Source organism: Malania oleifera, chromosome 3, assembly GCF_029873635.1.
Source record: "Malania oleifera isolate guangnan ecotype guangnan chromosome 3, ASM2987363v1, whole genome shotgun sequence".
NCBI classification, from domain to species: Eukaryota; Viridiplantae; Streptophyta; class Magnoliopsida; order Santalales; family Ximeniaceae; genus Malania; species Malania oleifera.
Genome location: NC_080419.1, coordinates 18,554,801 through 18,569,879, shown reverse-complemented (window position 1 = coordinate 18,569,879; position 15,079 = coordinate 18,554,801).

Below are 15,079 nucleotides of genomic sequence, written 5' to 3'. Positions count from 1 at the left end.
ATTGGTATCCCATCAATAAATTGTTGCTATCCTCACATGATCTTTGAAATTTATGCATTAGCAAGGGGGATAGTTGATGTCAAAAAGGGGGAGAAGAAAATTGTTTGTAAATATAATGGTTGAACAAGATTAAAACTTTAAAATTTCAAAGGGGAGAAGAACATAAGGTTATGTCCATTCATGTCTTTTTATTATACACTCTTTTGTTAATGTCAAAAGAGGGAGAAGAATGAGTAAAAATTGTTATTGATGTTTTGAAAAAGGGGGAGATATGCAAGGGGAGAAGGATAATAGGAAAAATAAAAAATGTTTGAAACATCATGAGCATATTAAATATTTGATGCATTAATTAAGGGGAAGCTTTGTTAGGCGTATCCCATTATATATTTTTGCTCGTGTATTTGTCATCATCAAAAAAGGGGAGATTGTTAACTCTATGAGTCCAATCCGGTTTTGATAATGACAAATCACTTGGTATTTGATCTGTGAATTGCATTTGTGAATAGGAACTATATTAAGCATGTACGGAAGGATAACAAGTCATGAAAGTCATAAAGTAAAGCTTACATATCTTGGCAATACCCATGGAACTCAAAGAGTACGAGAATCAAGATGCAAGTGACAAAGTTCAAAAACGTCATAGAAATGGGTACTTATGTAATGACCTGAATAATAATGGTATTTAAATAATAAAGAGGAATGAAAATGGAAACAGAAACAAAAGGAGGCAGAAAACTTCATCGACGACATTGCACTTTAGGAGAAATAACTGAGGAAATTCATCAGGTCCTCGTTGACGAACACAGGGGATTCGTCGACGAGGGTACAAGAGGGCCTCATCGATGAAGACAAGTTTTTTCGATGAGAAGATACCAAGAGAGGATTTTGGGGAAATCTGAAATTTGATGACGAATGTGCAAGTTCATCGACGAACTTTCTACAGGACTCGTCGACGAGGTGATGTGTCTCGTCGACGAATCCGACCCTATAAACAGAAAAAACCCGTATTTAAACACATAAATTAAGAAAAATCTTACTCACTCTCTCTCTCTCTCTCCCTTCGGTTTCTCTCCATTCTCTCTTCGATTTCGACTCCGTTGTTCGTCGGATCGACGATCTGGGGCCACCACGATGCTCCTAGGGAAGTTCTCTCCAAATCTGCCGGAGCAGATCATTGGTGGAAGCGAGTTGAAATTCAATCCTGAGTTGAGGTAAGACTTTTTATGCCAAATTTGGTCTTACTGTAGTTATAGGAAATTATATACACGTGAAAATATCAAAGTTTAGTTGTGCGAGTTATTGTTTTCAAGGAGTTGAACAAGGAACCCTACGAGTGTAGGACTGGGAATTTTAGGGGGTTTCTTTTAGTATCAGGTAAGGGAATAAACTAAGCAATTATTTTCCATGCAAATTATTATTATTTATCAGTAAATTTATTTTCAGGAAAGCATATATTATATCTGTATATTACGAAGGAAATGCACATTTGGAAAAATACTGCTATTATGTTGAAATGTATATATATGAATAAGATGCCAGAAATTATGATTTTAGAATATAAAGTATGGTTTTATACAACAACTGTATGGCATGCATATTACTTTACATGAGAAGTATTATGATATGACTATGTTATGAATGAAGCATGTTTTCAGAAATATGAAATATTACAGTACAAAATGATATTGAAAATACATGATAATTGATTTATTATTCAGAATGATATGTATGAGATATTCGGCGCAAAACCGTGATTGATAGTCGGTGCAAGGCCATGTTTTATGTATGATTTCGCCACGAGGCCGTATTTATGAAATGTTCGGCACGAGGCCATATTTATGAAATGTTCGGCGCGAAGCCGTATTTATGAAATTATAGAAAATGCTATCAACTCATTTATATTAAACGCTATATTATCATGTATTATATGTTATTAGAACCCGGATGTTAGTTTAGTTCAGTTCAGGAGCACGATACCGTAGCTTATAGATCAGATATCTATGATCAGATTGGTGTTAACCACCCCACGTGGGGTGGGAGATGGATAGTTGATGTGACTTTCAGTGTAGAGTGTAGACGTCCACCTGACAGTCCGGACCGGGGTGTGACGGGCCCATTGTACTTACGAACATTTTTGGCTCGGCAATGGTGGGCTAGCCATTGTCGGGTCCTGCCTTCGGGCTGCACAACCTGTCATGGGGGGTAATACATGACATCAGCTAGCTATTCATCCTTGGTATGTTTTCAGTATTATTAGCTATACCAGACAGTTATGATTAGTATGATTTATTAAAAATATGAAAGTATACGTTTTTGCAGTTATTAAATGATGAATGATTTCTAGTATGAAGATTGTACTGTATATCTACATTATCATTAAGTAATCACGTTGTCACACAGCTGTATTTAGTTTATTTTCCCTTACTAAGAAGTGTCTCACCCCTAAACATTAAATGATTTTCAGGAAACCCAGAGAGACCGGCGGGTCAGGGCCGCCACTGAGTGAGTTGAGTTTTCCTGCTAGAAGAGTAAGTTCTGATCTAGGATCGGGAGATTTTTGTGTAAGATCCTAGGTTTATTTTGGCATTTTTGGAGATTGTATATAAACATAATATTATGGGATTGTAATTAACTCTCGTATTATGTATTCTATGGTTTTGAGAATGTGATTTATATTTACTGCTACCTAGATTTCCGCTGTGAATGACAGGTGTCCCTGTTACTCACAGGTTCGGGTTGACTTTTCTATTTATTATGTTTTATTATATGATTAAGATAAGCAGGACGTTACAACTTAAAACTCATATATTTGCATTTTCTTATGATTTAATTTGAGGCTTAACATATACCCTAGAATGACTTTAGGACCCATGCATTTCATGAACATCATTAGGGGACATTCATGGACTTAGAAATATTGTTAAAACCTTGGAAAATGTTTTTATAAAAGAGCCAAGAAAGAGAGCAAAGTATATTTTTAAATTAGAAAATAAAAATTCAGAAAAAAAAAGGTACTTCGGTTGCCTGAACTCAACCTCAGTCGCCTGAAGAATTTCTTCAGGATCCTGAAGATTAAGTTCGGTAGCCTGAAAAATTAATGAGAAACACAGAAACTAGCCGAGGCACTTCGGTTGCCTGAACTTGGGACTTCAGGCGCCTGAACTCGCCACTTCAAGAGCCTGAACCTCACTTTAGGCGCCTGACCCTGTATTCCAAGTTATTTTTTCAAAGCTTTAAGGGACTTCGGTCGCTTGGGCTTCGACCTCAGCCGCCTAAACTAGTGGGAAAACTTAAAATTTTAATTTTTATTAAAAGAATTGGCGAGATATTAATTTGATTTAATGATTGAGATCAATTCTAAGGGTAAGACACTATATATACTAAATATCTAAACCCTAGTACATTAGCCAAAACGAAAAGAGAAGAGAAAAGAACTTCGGTTTGAAAGAGAATTGAGAAATCTGAGCATATTGATACACGATTGCCTGCACTCTAACTTATATTCATCAAGCTTAGGCAAATCTACTCCGAAAATCAAAGGGGATTCATTCACACATCTTCTTGGTATTGAGGTTTGGTTGATTCATGTAGCTTTTCCAAGAAATTCTCATATCAACATCTGTTATTGAATATCTTTAGAGAAGTTTGATATTGAGTTTTTTTCATATTCATATAAAATTGTTTTTGACAAGTTGAATACTTGAGAAAGTTTTTATTTGGCCATTGTTTAAAGAGTAATCATTCAAGTGTGTTCAAAGTTAAAGACGTGATATTTTGGTTATTTCTAAACTAGTTGATTAGATATATCCTAAGAAGTGCATTACTATATCTATACATATTAAAGAATATTTTCAAAAAATCATATATTAAGTTTTTGATCCTTGGTATTCTCATCATATAGATACATACATATATATATATATATACATATATATACACATTAGGGCAAATACTACCAAGATCACATTGAGATTGAAATCTTGAGAGAAATATTGTTTTTGACAAAGTGTGTCAAATCTTTGCAATCTTCAAAATTGTTTTTGTATTCAAAGATTTAACATAAGTTCTCCAAAGTATTGATTCATATAAATATTTTGGGAGATTTGACAAAAAGAGAATTTTGTGTTGAAGCATATCATATATAAACGATTATATCGTTTCATACATTCTGAGCTTCAAGTTACATGATATGTTAATGTATTAGGAATTTGAATTGTACTCACTAGCTTTTGTTGGAAGCAATTTTTGAGTGTTTTTACAGATTTCATTGTATTCACGGTTCGGATTTTGAACCAAGGTTTAAGGAGAGAGTTGTATCTCTTGTAAGCAACGGAGTAAAAGGAAGTTGTACCTCTTGTAAGCAGCGGATTGTAAGGGAAGTTCCGTCCCAATTTAAGGAGTAGGGATTTTAGTGAAATCCTTGAGTGGGTTTCTCAAGGCGAGGTCGTAGGCCGAGTTGGCTGAACCTCGTAAAAATTGCGTTTGTCTTCTCTCTTCCCCAACTCTTTACTTTCTGCATTACAATATATTATTTGCATTGCATGTGGATGTTGAATTACTTTACATACAATTAATTGGGTAAAAGGAACTCATTGAAAAATAAATTTAATTCAGTCATAAATTCCAGCAATTGATTTGTTAAAAATACAAATAGGGATTAAGAGGTAAATAGGTTCAAAGAATTTTTTTAAAATACCCAATTCACCCCCCCCCCCTTTTGGGATTACACCTTAATCAACAATAAGTATGTTTTTACTACTTCCAGGAAAATGTTAAAATGATACAGAATTTTTATATGATATATCGGCGTACGGCCCGAGGTTTTTATTTGATATGTTGGCGTACGGGCCGATGTTTTATATGATATATCGGGATACGGGCCGAGGATTTTATATGATATGCAATACCGGCGTACGGGCCGTGATTTATAAAATCCAAAATGCCAGCGTAAGGGTCGAAGATTTTTATAATATGTTATGCAAAATTATATGAAGATATTAACTTGATAGTTAGTATTATAAAATAGTCATGAATCATTATTTGGAAATATGTTATATATTATCAGAACCTGGTTGGCTTGGTTTTGGCTTTCACGAAGCATGGTACCCTAGCTGTATGATCACGATCATGATTATGTTAGTGCTACCGTTTGCCGTACGGGGCAGTGGGAGATTGGCAGTCGATGTGGTTTATTGTAGCGCAGGCGTCCCTCTGGTGTCCGGACCAGGAGGGGCAGACCCATCGTACTTACAGACTTTTTATTTGACTCGGCAGTGGTCGGTCAATCATTGTTAGGTCCCGCCTTTGGGCCGTACAACCCAGTCATGTGGGGGTAAGACATGACACCAGCTAGCTAACCATTTAGGATGTTTTCTATGTACAGTTATATGAGATGATTTATATGTATGGAAATTCAGTATGTTATACCATGCTATGATTATATATATTTTTCCCACATATGATACAGACAATTTATCAAGTATGTTCATATACTGTTATATGTATAATACAAAAATACTCATGTTGCTATAGACTGATATTAGTTTATTTTCCTTACTGAGAGGTGTCTTACCCCAAATTATATAAATATTTCAGGAGCCCCAGATAGGAGAGCGGATAAAGCTCCGCAGTGCTAGAGTTCGATAGTTCCACCCTACCTGAAGGGTAAGTCATTTTGCTAGGGTTAGACAGATTTTTGGGTGGCGACCTTAGGACTCTTTTTGGGATGTTTTGGGATATGTATATGAATATAACAGATGTAGTAAGACTCTGGTATTGTGATGGTTGGACAATTAGATATGTATATAATTTTACATTTCCTACTACTTAGGTATTGGTATTATATCTCAGGTATACCTCTGGTAGCCTAGTTCCAGGTGGATTATGATTTGACAAGACTTTTATATGGATACTATTATTAGGAAAAAAATATATGGTAAAATAAGCAGGTCATTACAGTTTGGTATTAGAGCCTAAGTTGTTAGGTTTTGTAGACTTTAGAATGCAGCGAAAATGATACCAGAGTATAGGAAAGGGATTTGAGGTTTTGTTCTACAGTCTAGAGGCAGGACTTCCGTGGTGGTCTTCTTGTTTTTCCTGGGGTGACGATTTCAAGAAAATCATAGTAAATTATTGTTGAGTTGTGTTCTTAGAATGTAGAACTAGATCTAGAAATAAGATGAGGATGCTAAGATAGGGAACTATGTTAGGCGAATAGTTATAAGGACAGGGTTTCTAAATCATGTTTATTGTTTTTCAGGATGGACCTTGCAGGCCATGGGTGCACGATAGAGAAGTTTACTAAGATGAATCCTCCAGCATTTTCAGGGGGAGTTGATCCTACAGCTATCGAGAATTGGATGCAGGAGATCGAGAAAGTCTTAGTCGTATTATAGTATATGGAGGAATAGATGGTCCTCTTCGCCACCTATAAACTGACAGGAGAGGCTGGGAGGTGGTGGACTACAGTGAGACTTCTGGAGTAGTAGAGGATGACGCCGATAACTATGACATGGGACCGATTTAAAGAATTTTTCTTTGACAGATATTTTCCAGTCACTAATAGGGAAGTTAAAGTGGAAAAGTTCATGAATCTGAAGCAAGGACAGCAGTTGGTTCAGCAGTATACGGCACGTTTTATAGAGCTATCTCGTTTCGCTCCATATATTATTCCCGATGAGGTAAAGAAGGCAAGGCAGTTTGAAAGAGGTTTGAGGTGAGGCATATACAAGCAGGTGGTAGTGCTAAAGATATAGGACTTTGCTAAGTTAGTCGACAGAGCGGCCTTGATTGAGATTAGTGACGTATGGACGCAGAGGAGCAGGGACAGAAGAAGAGATATGCACCCTCAGATTTCTAGTAGGGGATCTTGGCAGGGTCAGTGGAGGAGAGGAAACTATGGCAAATGACAGAAGAAGGAGACTGGAGGTCGTGAAGTTCAAGCAGTGTAGAATTTTCTTATCTGTCAGAATTGTGGAAAAAGACACTGGGGAGAATGTCGAGTGGGAAGAGTTGTCTGCTATCCCTGCGATTGTTTACCGCAAGGACATCTGGTGCAAGATTGCCCTACACCACCAGATATCGCTCCTACTCCCAGACTGTACCGGGGAGGCTATCAGGCGCCACGTGGAGGCTAGCAAAGGAATATGGCTCCAGTTATAATTTTTGCTTTGACGTCGGGTGATGCTGAGACAGCTGGCGATGTGGTGACAGGTATGGTTAGCAGTTTTCCTTTAAAATTATTGTATTGTTTGATTCAAGAGCCACACATTCATTCATGTCTATGGAGTGTATTAGATTATATGGGTCGGAAACACAGTTGTTAGACACCGAACTGTTAGTCACTACACCGACAGGGTCAAGGTGTAGTAGAGTGCTTCGGGGTTGTCCCGTTGATATTCAGAGGAAAATTTTGTCTACTGATCTGATAGTGCTAGACATGCACAGGTTCGATGTAATATTCGGCATGGATTGGTTAGTAGCCAATTACGCCAGCATAGATTATCAATTGAAAGAAGTAATATTCATACCTCCAGGAAGACCAGAATTCAAGTTTATAAGGTCACGAGTATAGTCTCTGCCTCAGTTAGTTTCAGCAATTCAGGCGAGAAGACTGCTCTTGAGTGGTTGTCAGGGATTCGTAACATTTGTGAAGGAAATGTCAAGGAATGAATTGAAGCTCACTAGTACGCCAGTAGTAAAGGATTTTACAGATGTTTTTCCAGACAAGTTACCAGACTTGCCAACTGATCGGGAGGTAGACTTTCCTATTGATCTGCTCCTAGGTACAGCACCGATCTCTAAAGCACCCTACCAAATGGCGCCAGCAGAATTGGCAGAATTAAAGAATCAGTTGCAAGATCTGCTTGATAAGGGTTTTATACGGCCCAGTGTATCTCCATGGGGAGCTCCAGTATTATTTGTGAAGAAGAAAGACGCGTCCATGAGGATGTGTATAGATTATAGGGAAATTAATAAGGTGACAATTAAGAACAAGTACCCTCTACTTCGTAGAGATGATTTATTTGACCAGCTTCAGGGCACACGAGTGTATTCTAAGATTGACCTCAGATCAGACTATCATCAGGTGATAGTGAAGGCAGAAGACGTCTCGAAGACAACTTTCAAGACCAGATATGGGCATTATGAATTTCTCGTTATGTCGTTTGGTCTGACGAATGCTCCTGCTGTATTTATGGACTTGATAAATAAAGTTTTTCACCAATATTTAGACCAGTTTGTTGTTATTTTTATTGATGATGTACTGCTCTATTCGAAGAGCTATGAGGAGCATGAGATGCATTTGAGGCGTCTTACATATGCTTAGGGAAAAGAAGTTATATGTCAAGTTCAGCAAATGTGAATTCTGGCTCGAGAAGGTTGTGTTTTTGGGGCACGTCATCTTAGGAGAGGAAATTTCTGTGGATCCTAATAAAATTGATGTGGTAGTGAATTAGGCTAGACCAAGGATATCTAGGAGATCAAAAGTTTCTTGGGGCTAACTGGGTATTACCGTCGTTTTGTTGAGGGATTCTCAGCGTTATCAAGGCCTCTACCACGATTGGCTAGGAAGAATACCAAGTTTGAATGGGATGACAATTGTGAACAGAGTTTTCAGGAATTCAAGCAAAGACTTGTCACGGCACCGGTGTTGATCATCCTGTCAGGGGGTGAGGGTTATGTTATCTACAGTGATGCGTCCTTGAAGGGAATAGGATGTGTATTGATACAGCACGATAAGGTGGTAGCGTATACTTCCAAGCAATTGAAAAAGTATGAAAAGAACTGCCCTACCTATGATCTTGAATTGGTTGCAGTAGTACATACATTGAAGATTTGGAGGCATTACATGTATGGCTAGCGATGCGAAATCTTCTCCGACCATAAGAGTCTAAAGTACTTTTTCACTTAGAAGGAACTAAACATGAGGCGGAGAAGGTGGTTGGAGCTTATTAAATATTTTGATTGTACTATCAATTACCACCCAAGAAAAGACAACGTGGTAACCGATGCATTGAGCAGGAAGTCTATGGGACCAACGCTGGCAACTATGGAGATTTAGTATCCGATCATGATGAATTTAGAGAGACTCGACATAGAATTTGTTGAGAGTGATCCTTAGGTATGTATTGCTAGTTTAGTGGTACAGCCTACTCTACAAGAAAGGATTAAAGCTGCTCAGAAAAATGATCCAGACTTAATAGAGGTAATGGTCAGAGTGTAAAGTGGTAAAGGAGAGGAGTTTAGTATCACAGATGACGGGGCTTTGCAGTTTCGTTTTAGATTATGTGTTCCTGCTGATATTGATATCATAAAGACCATCTTAGAAGAGGCTCACAAATCTTTATACACAGTACATCATGGCAGCAGGAAAATGTATAGGGATCTGCGAGAGTTATACTGGTGGAGTGGTATAAAAAAAAAAAAAAGAAATTGCTGAATATGTAGCACAGTGTTTAACGTGCCAGCAGGTAAAAGCTAAGCACCAGAGGCTGGCAGGTCAGTTGCAGCCACTTTTTATCCTAGAGTGGAAATAGAATCAGACATCTATGAATTTTGTTTCAGGGCTACCATCGGCATTGCATGGCTAGAATACAATTTTGGTGATTGTAGATAGTTTGACTAAAACAGCCAATTTCCTTCCTATCAAGATCAACTACTCCCTTAATTGCTTGGTAGAGATTTATATTCAGGAGATAGTCCGTTCTCACGAAGTGCTAATGTCTATAATGTCAGATCGGGAATTGTATTTCACGTCACGATTTTAGAGAAGCTTGTAGGAAACTTTGGGGTCTTAGTTATCTTTTAGCACGACATTCCATCCTCAGTCAGACGGGCAAACTGAGAGAATGATTCAAATATTAGAAAATATGCTTTGAGCATGCGTGCTGGACTTTGGGGGTAGTTGGACCCAGTTTATACTGCTGGTGGAGTTCGCGTACAATAACAATTATCAGACCAACATTGGCATGTCACTGTTTGAGGCACTCTATGGTAGGAAATGTCGTTCTCCTTTATATTAGGATGAGATGGGTGAGCAGCGAGTTGTGGGGCCAGAGTTAGTACAGCAAGCGTATGATAAGGTTCGACTCATTAGAGATAGAATCAGTGCAGTTCAAAGCCGATAGAAGAGTTACGCCAATAACCACCGCAGAAAATTGGAGTTTGATTTTTTGAAAATAACTCTGTTAAAAGGGGTTATGAGATTTGGGAAGAAAGGTAAACTTAGCCCTAGGTTTATTGGTCCATTTGAGATTCTAGAGAAAGTGGGGCCGGTTGCCTACAAGTTAGCTTTACCACCTGTGTTGTCCAGGATACACGACGTAGTCCATGTTTCGATGTTAAGGAAATACGTCCCAGACCCTTCTCATGTGATCAGTTATGGTAAATTAGAGCTCAGTGATTCACTAGTTTATGAGGAAGTACTAGTTTAAATTCTGGACAGGAAAGAGTAGGAATTACGTAATAAGAAGATTCCTCTAGAGAAAGTCCTATGGAGAAATCACACAATAGAAGAAGTTTCTTGGGAACTCGAGAAACAAATAAGACAGAAATACCCACAATTGTTCCATGAGATTCAGTTATAACTAGGTAAAGTGTGCGTAAATTATGTAATGTTTCTTTTACAGGTTAGTCGGTGTATGTATTAGTTTAGTTAGTAAGAAGTCTTTTGGTTTTGAGAGAATTTTATGTTGCATATGTAATCTCCTAGAACTCTGAATGTAACCACGGTATTCCTCTGCCATAAGTGAGGGTAAGTAATAAAATAAGTAAATTATTTTCTGTAAGGGGATGATGAATCGTATGGATAGCAAATTTCGAGGATGAAATTTTTATAAGAAGGGGAGAATGTAGAGACCCAAAAAATTATGGTATTTAAATAATAAAAGAGGGAGAAAAGGGAAAGTGTGAAGGGGGGTCACAGCAGGTCCTTGTCGACGAACACGAAGCATTCGTTGACGAAGTGGTTTATTGGGATCGTCGATGGGGACAAATGTCTCGTCGACGAGAAGATACCAATAGGCTAGTATTTCTCTCTCTCCTCTTCGGTTTTTCTCCCTTCTCTCTAAGATTTGGGGTTGAATTCTTGCCGATTCGATAATCCGAGGCCACCATGACACTCCTAGGAAAGTTCTCTTCAAGTCTGCTGAAATGGATTGTTGGTGGGGTTAACTTGGATTTCATCCCAAATTCAAGGTAACGCTTTTTATTCAATATTTGGTTTTTTCACAATTATAGAAAATGTAGTAGTCGAAGAAATACTAAAGTTTTGTTTAGGGGGCATTATTTTCAGGGTGTTGAACGGGGAACCCTGCGGGTGTAGGACTAGACACTGTAAGAGCTTTTCAAAAATCAGGTGAAGGGATAAACTAAGTCAGGACTTTATAAAAATGTATTTATTATTTTACAACATATAATTTTAGATAAATATGTATGTTATAGAATTATGTTGGGAATAATGTTGTTGATCAAAAATATGAACAATACCTATTTTGTGTGGCATGAGTAAAATTTATCATGGAATATTATGTTTACAAAATAAGTATGTTTTTACTGCTTTTAAGAAAATGTTAAAATGATATAGAATTTTTATATGATATATCGACGTACGGGCCAAGGTTTTTATATGATATATCGGCATACGGGCCAAGGTTTTATATGATATATCGGCGTACGGGCCGAGGATTTTATATAATATGCAATACCGGCATACGGACCGTGATTTATAAAATACAAAATGCTGGGTAAGGGCTGAAGATTTTTATGACATGTTATGCAAAATTATATGAAGATATTAACTTGACAATTATTATTATGAAATAGCCATGTATCATTATTTGGAAATATGTTATATGTTATCAGAATCTGATTGGCTTGGCTTAGGCTTTCATGAAGCACGGTATCGTAACTGTATGATCACGATCATGATTATGTTAGTGTTACCGCTTGCCATACGGGGCAGTGGGAGATTGGCAGTCGATGTGGTTTATCGTAGCGCAAGCATCCCTCTGGTGTCCGGACCAGGAGGGGCAAACCCATCGTACTTACAGACTTTTTATTTGACTCCGTAGAGGTCGGCTAGCCATTGTCGAGTCCCGTCTTCGGGCTGCACAACCCAGTCATGTGAGGGTAAGATATGACACCAGTCAGCTAACCATCTAGGATGTATTCTTTGTACAGTTATATGAGATGATTTATATGTATGGAAATTCAGTATGTTATATCATACTATGATTATATATGTTTTTTCCCAGATATGATATAGACAGTTTTATCAAGTATGTTCATGTACTGTTATATGTATAATACAAAAATACTCATGTTGCCGCACACTGATATTAGTTTATTTCCCTTATTGAGTGGTGTCCCACCCCAAATTATATAAACATTTCAGGAGCCCCAGATAGAAGAGAGGATAAAGTTTCACCCTACCTGAAGGCTAAGTCATTTTGCTAGGGTCAGACAGATTTTTGGGTGGCGACGCTAGGACTCTTTTTGGGATGTTTTGGGATATGTATATAAATATGACAAATGTAGTAATACTCTGGTATTGTGATGGTTGGACAATTAGATATGTGTATGATTTTACGTTTCCTGCTGGTTAGGTATTGGTATTGTATCTCAGGTACACCCCTGGTACCCTGGGTCCAGGTGGATTATGATTTGACAGGACTTTTATATGGATATTATTATTATGAAAATAAATATATGTTAAAATAAGCAGGTCGTTACAGGAATGCTACCCTTGATGGTACAAATGATAAATCTGCTAGTTCTAGGTGGCAGATGCATTTTGCCTCAACTTCCAATAGCAGATATGTGGAGGGTAAGGATGATTGTGGTTCGTCTTCTGAAGAATCTGACTGTGACAAAGAAGAAAATTCAAAAAACTCAAAAGTGAGGGATTCTTCCTTTGAAGAAGATAATGAATGTCCAGTGTCAGAATCGTTGGGTACAAAAGATACTGTTGAGGTGGAGGATGATTCTGACAGTGATAAGTTTGCTAGATTAGTAGGTAACATTGCAGGAACTGTTGTTACCTCTGTTGATGATGAAGCTTGCATGCAAGGTGCTCGACCATATGTCTCAACAGATATTCATGAGAAAGTTGGAGACCAAAGGGCAAATACGAGTGTTGATGCTAGAGAGTGCACACAAGGTGCTCGATTGAATGTCTTAAGGGGCATTCATGGGAAGGGTAGGCAATGATGAGCAGTTAAAGATTTTGGGCGGTACTCCGAAGGTGATATATAGCAAAGGATTGCAAAGAAAGATGATTACACTTCCTGCACGCAAGGTGTTCGACATAATCCCTCAAAGGAGCAAGAGAAGTTCTTTATGAAAGCAGACAAGAAGGTGTTATGGGCTGATTTATTCGCTGAGAACAAGCACCAACAGAACTATGGAGCTATCCCTAGCTTTGTTTCAAATGGTTCAAGTGCTCGAATTGAAGCTGAGGAGCTCGCACACGTTGTTGAAAATGGAAGAACTGCTTGGTAGGTCGCTTCGTGGGTAAGTTCCCAAGTAAAGTAGCCCTTGATTTTATTGTTGGAAAAATGGAAGGTTAAGGTTGAAATTTTTCACCATGAAAGTGGTTGGATTGTTTTCAAATTGAGAAAGGAGAAGGAATTTATCCATGTGTTGCAAGGAGGCCCTTACCATGTATTTGGTTGGCTTCTTATCCTCAAAAGGATTTCAAAATTTTTCCAATTTGAGAAAGAAAATTTTAGTGTTTGTCCAATCTGGATTAAGCTTAAAGATCTGCCACTTGAACTATGGTACCCATATACTTTGGGGAAGATTTGTTCTGAGTTAGGAAGGTCTGTGTGTGCCGATAAATCACTAATATGGAGAGGTTATCTTATGCTAGAGTCTTGGTTGAGATTGATGCTTCCAAAGAGATTAAAAGCTGCATCAAGATCATGCTTCCTAATGAATAGGTAATTTCTTAGGAGGTTATTTATGAGCAGATGCCCAATTTCTGCAAAATTTGTTCAAGTCTGGGCCATGTTCAAGTCTGGGCCAGAGCAAGATGAATGAAGAACAACTAGGTTTCATTCCTATTGACTCTCCTTCCTGCAATGCCAAGACAATCCAGAGTAAAGAAGTACATGGGGGGGGTCTAATTGAGACAAATCGAGTTGTTCAAAATAATCCGAGTGTTGCACAGGGATAGAAGCTTAGTGAATCTGAAGTCACTAAGGCAGCTATTGATCAAAGCATACAACCTGGTAGTATTGTAGTCAAACTGAGTCCTCCTGTTGTTGCTGCAATAGCTCCTGCAATGGATGGGAGTACTGATAAAGGAGTTGCTTCTCAAGTGGATAAAGGAAAAGCTCCTCTTGTTAGCACAAGGAGTGGCCTGAATCATGGAGAAAGTGGCCTAATCGAAATTGGGAAGAAGGTACAGGGACAAATTGTACTAGCCTTGACTACACCTACAAAGAGTAAGAAAAGGAACAAGGGCACTCAGCCTCCTCGAGGTCTATCTGTTCTTTTCCCATTTTTGTTCTGAATTTGTATGTAGTTGTTCACTAGGTATGCCCAATTTTGAATGTATCTTTTTGGACTAACCTCTGTGCCCTTGGGAATGCCCAAATTTTAGTGCAACTTTGTGTTACTTTGATTGGGAGTTTAGGTCTCCTTAGTTCTTGATATAAGTCACCTTTTTGGCTGGCATTTTGATTGTATTGCTTTGCAATTGCATTGGGGAGTTGTTTCTCACATCCCTCCCCCCCCCCCCCCCCCAACTCCCGGTGTATGTCTGGAGTTTTCTGTAAATATTCCATTTGATCAATATAATTTATCATTTACAGGCTTCTCACAACTTAAACTTAAACTTTCCAGTTTGAGAGGCTGGAGTCTGGAAATTTAACTTGAATTTGTATGATTTCTTTTTTAAAAAAAAAAAAATGTATACAAAATTATACCATATCCAAATTTGTAACAAACAGAAGGGTTGCAGACTGCAATTAGCTGCTTTCTCTATAGCCCTTGGTTTAAAAAGAGGATAAGGATTCATATTTAGTGCTGGTACTTGGCAGAGAGGGCAGGCAGAAGCTGGAAAGAGGTCAAGAGT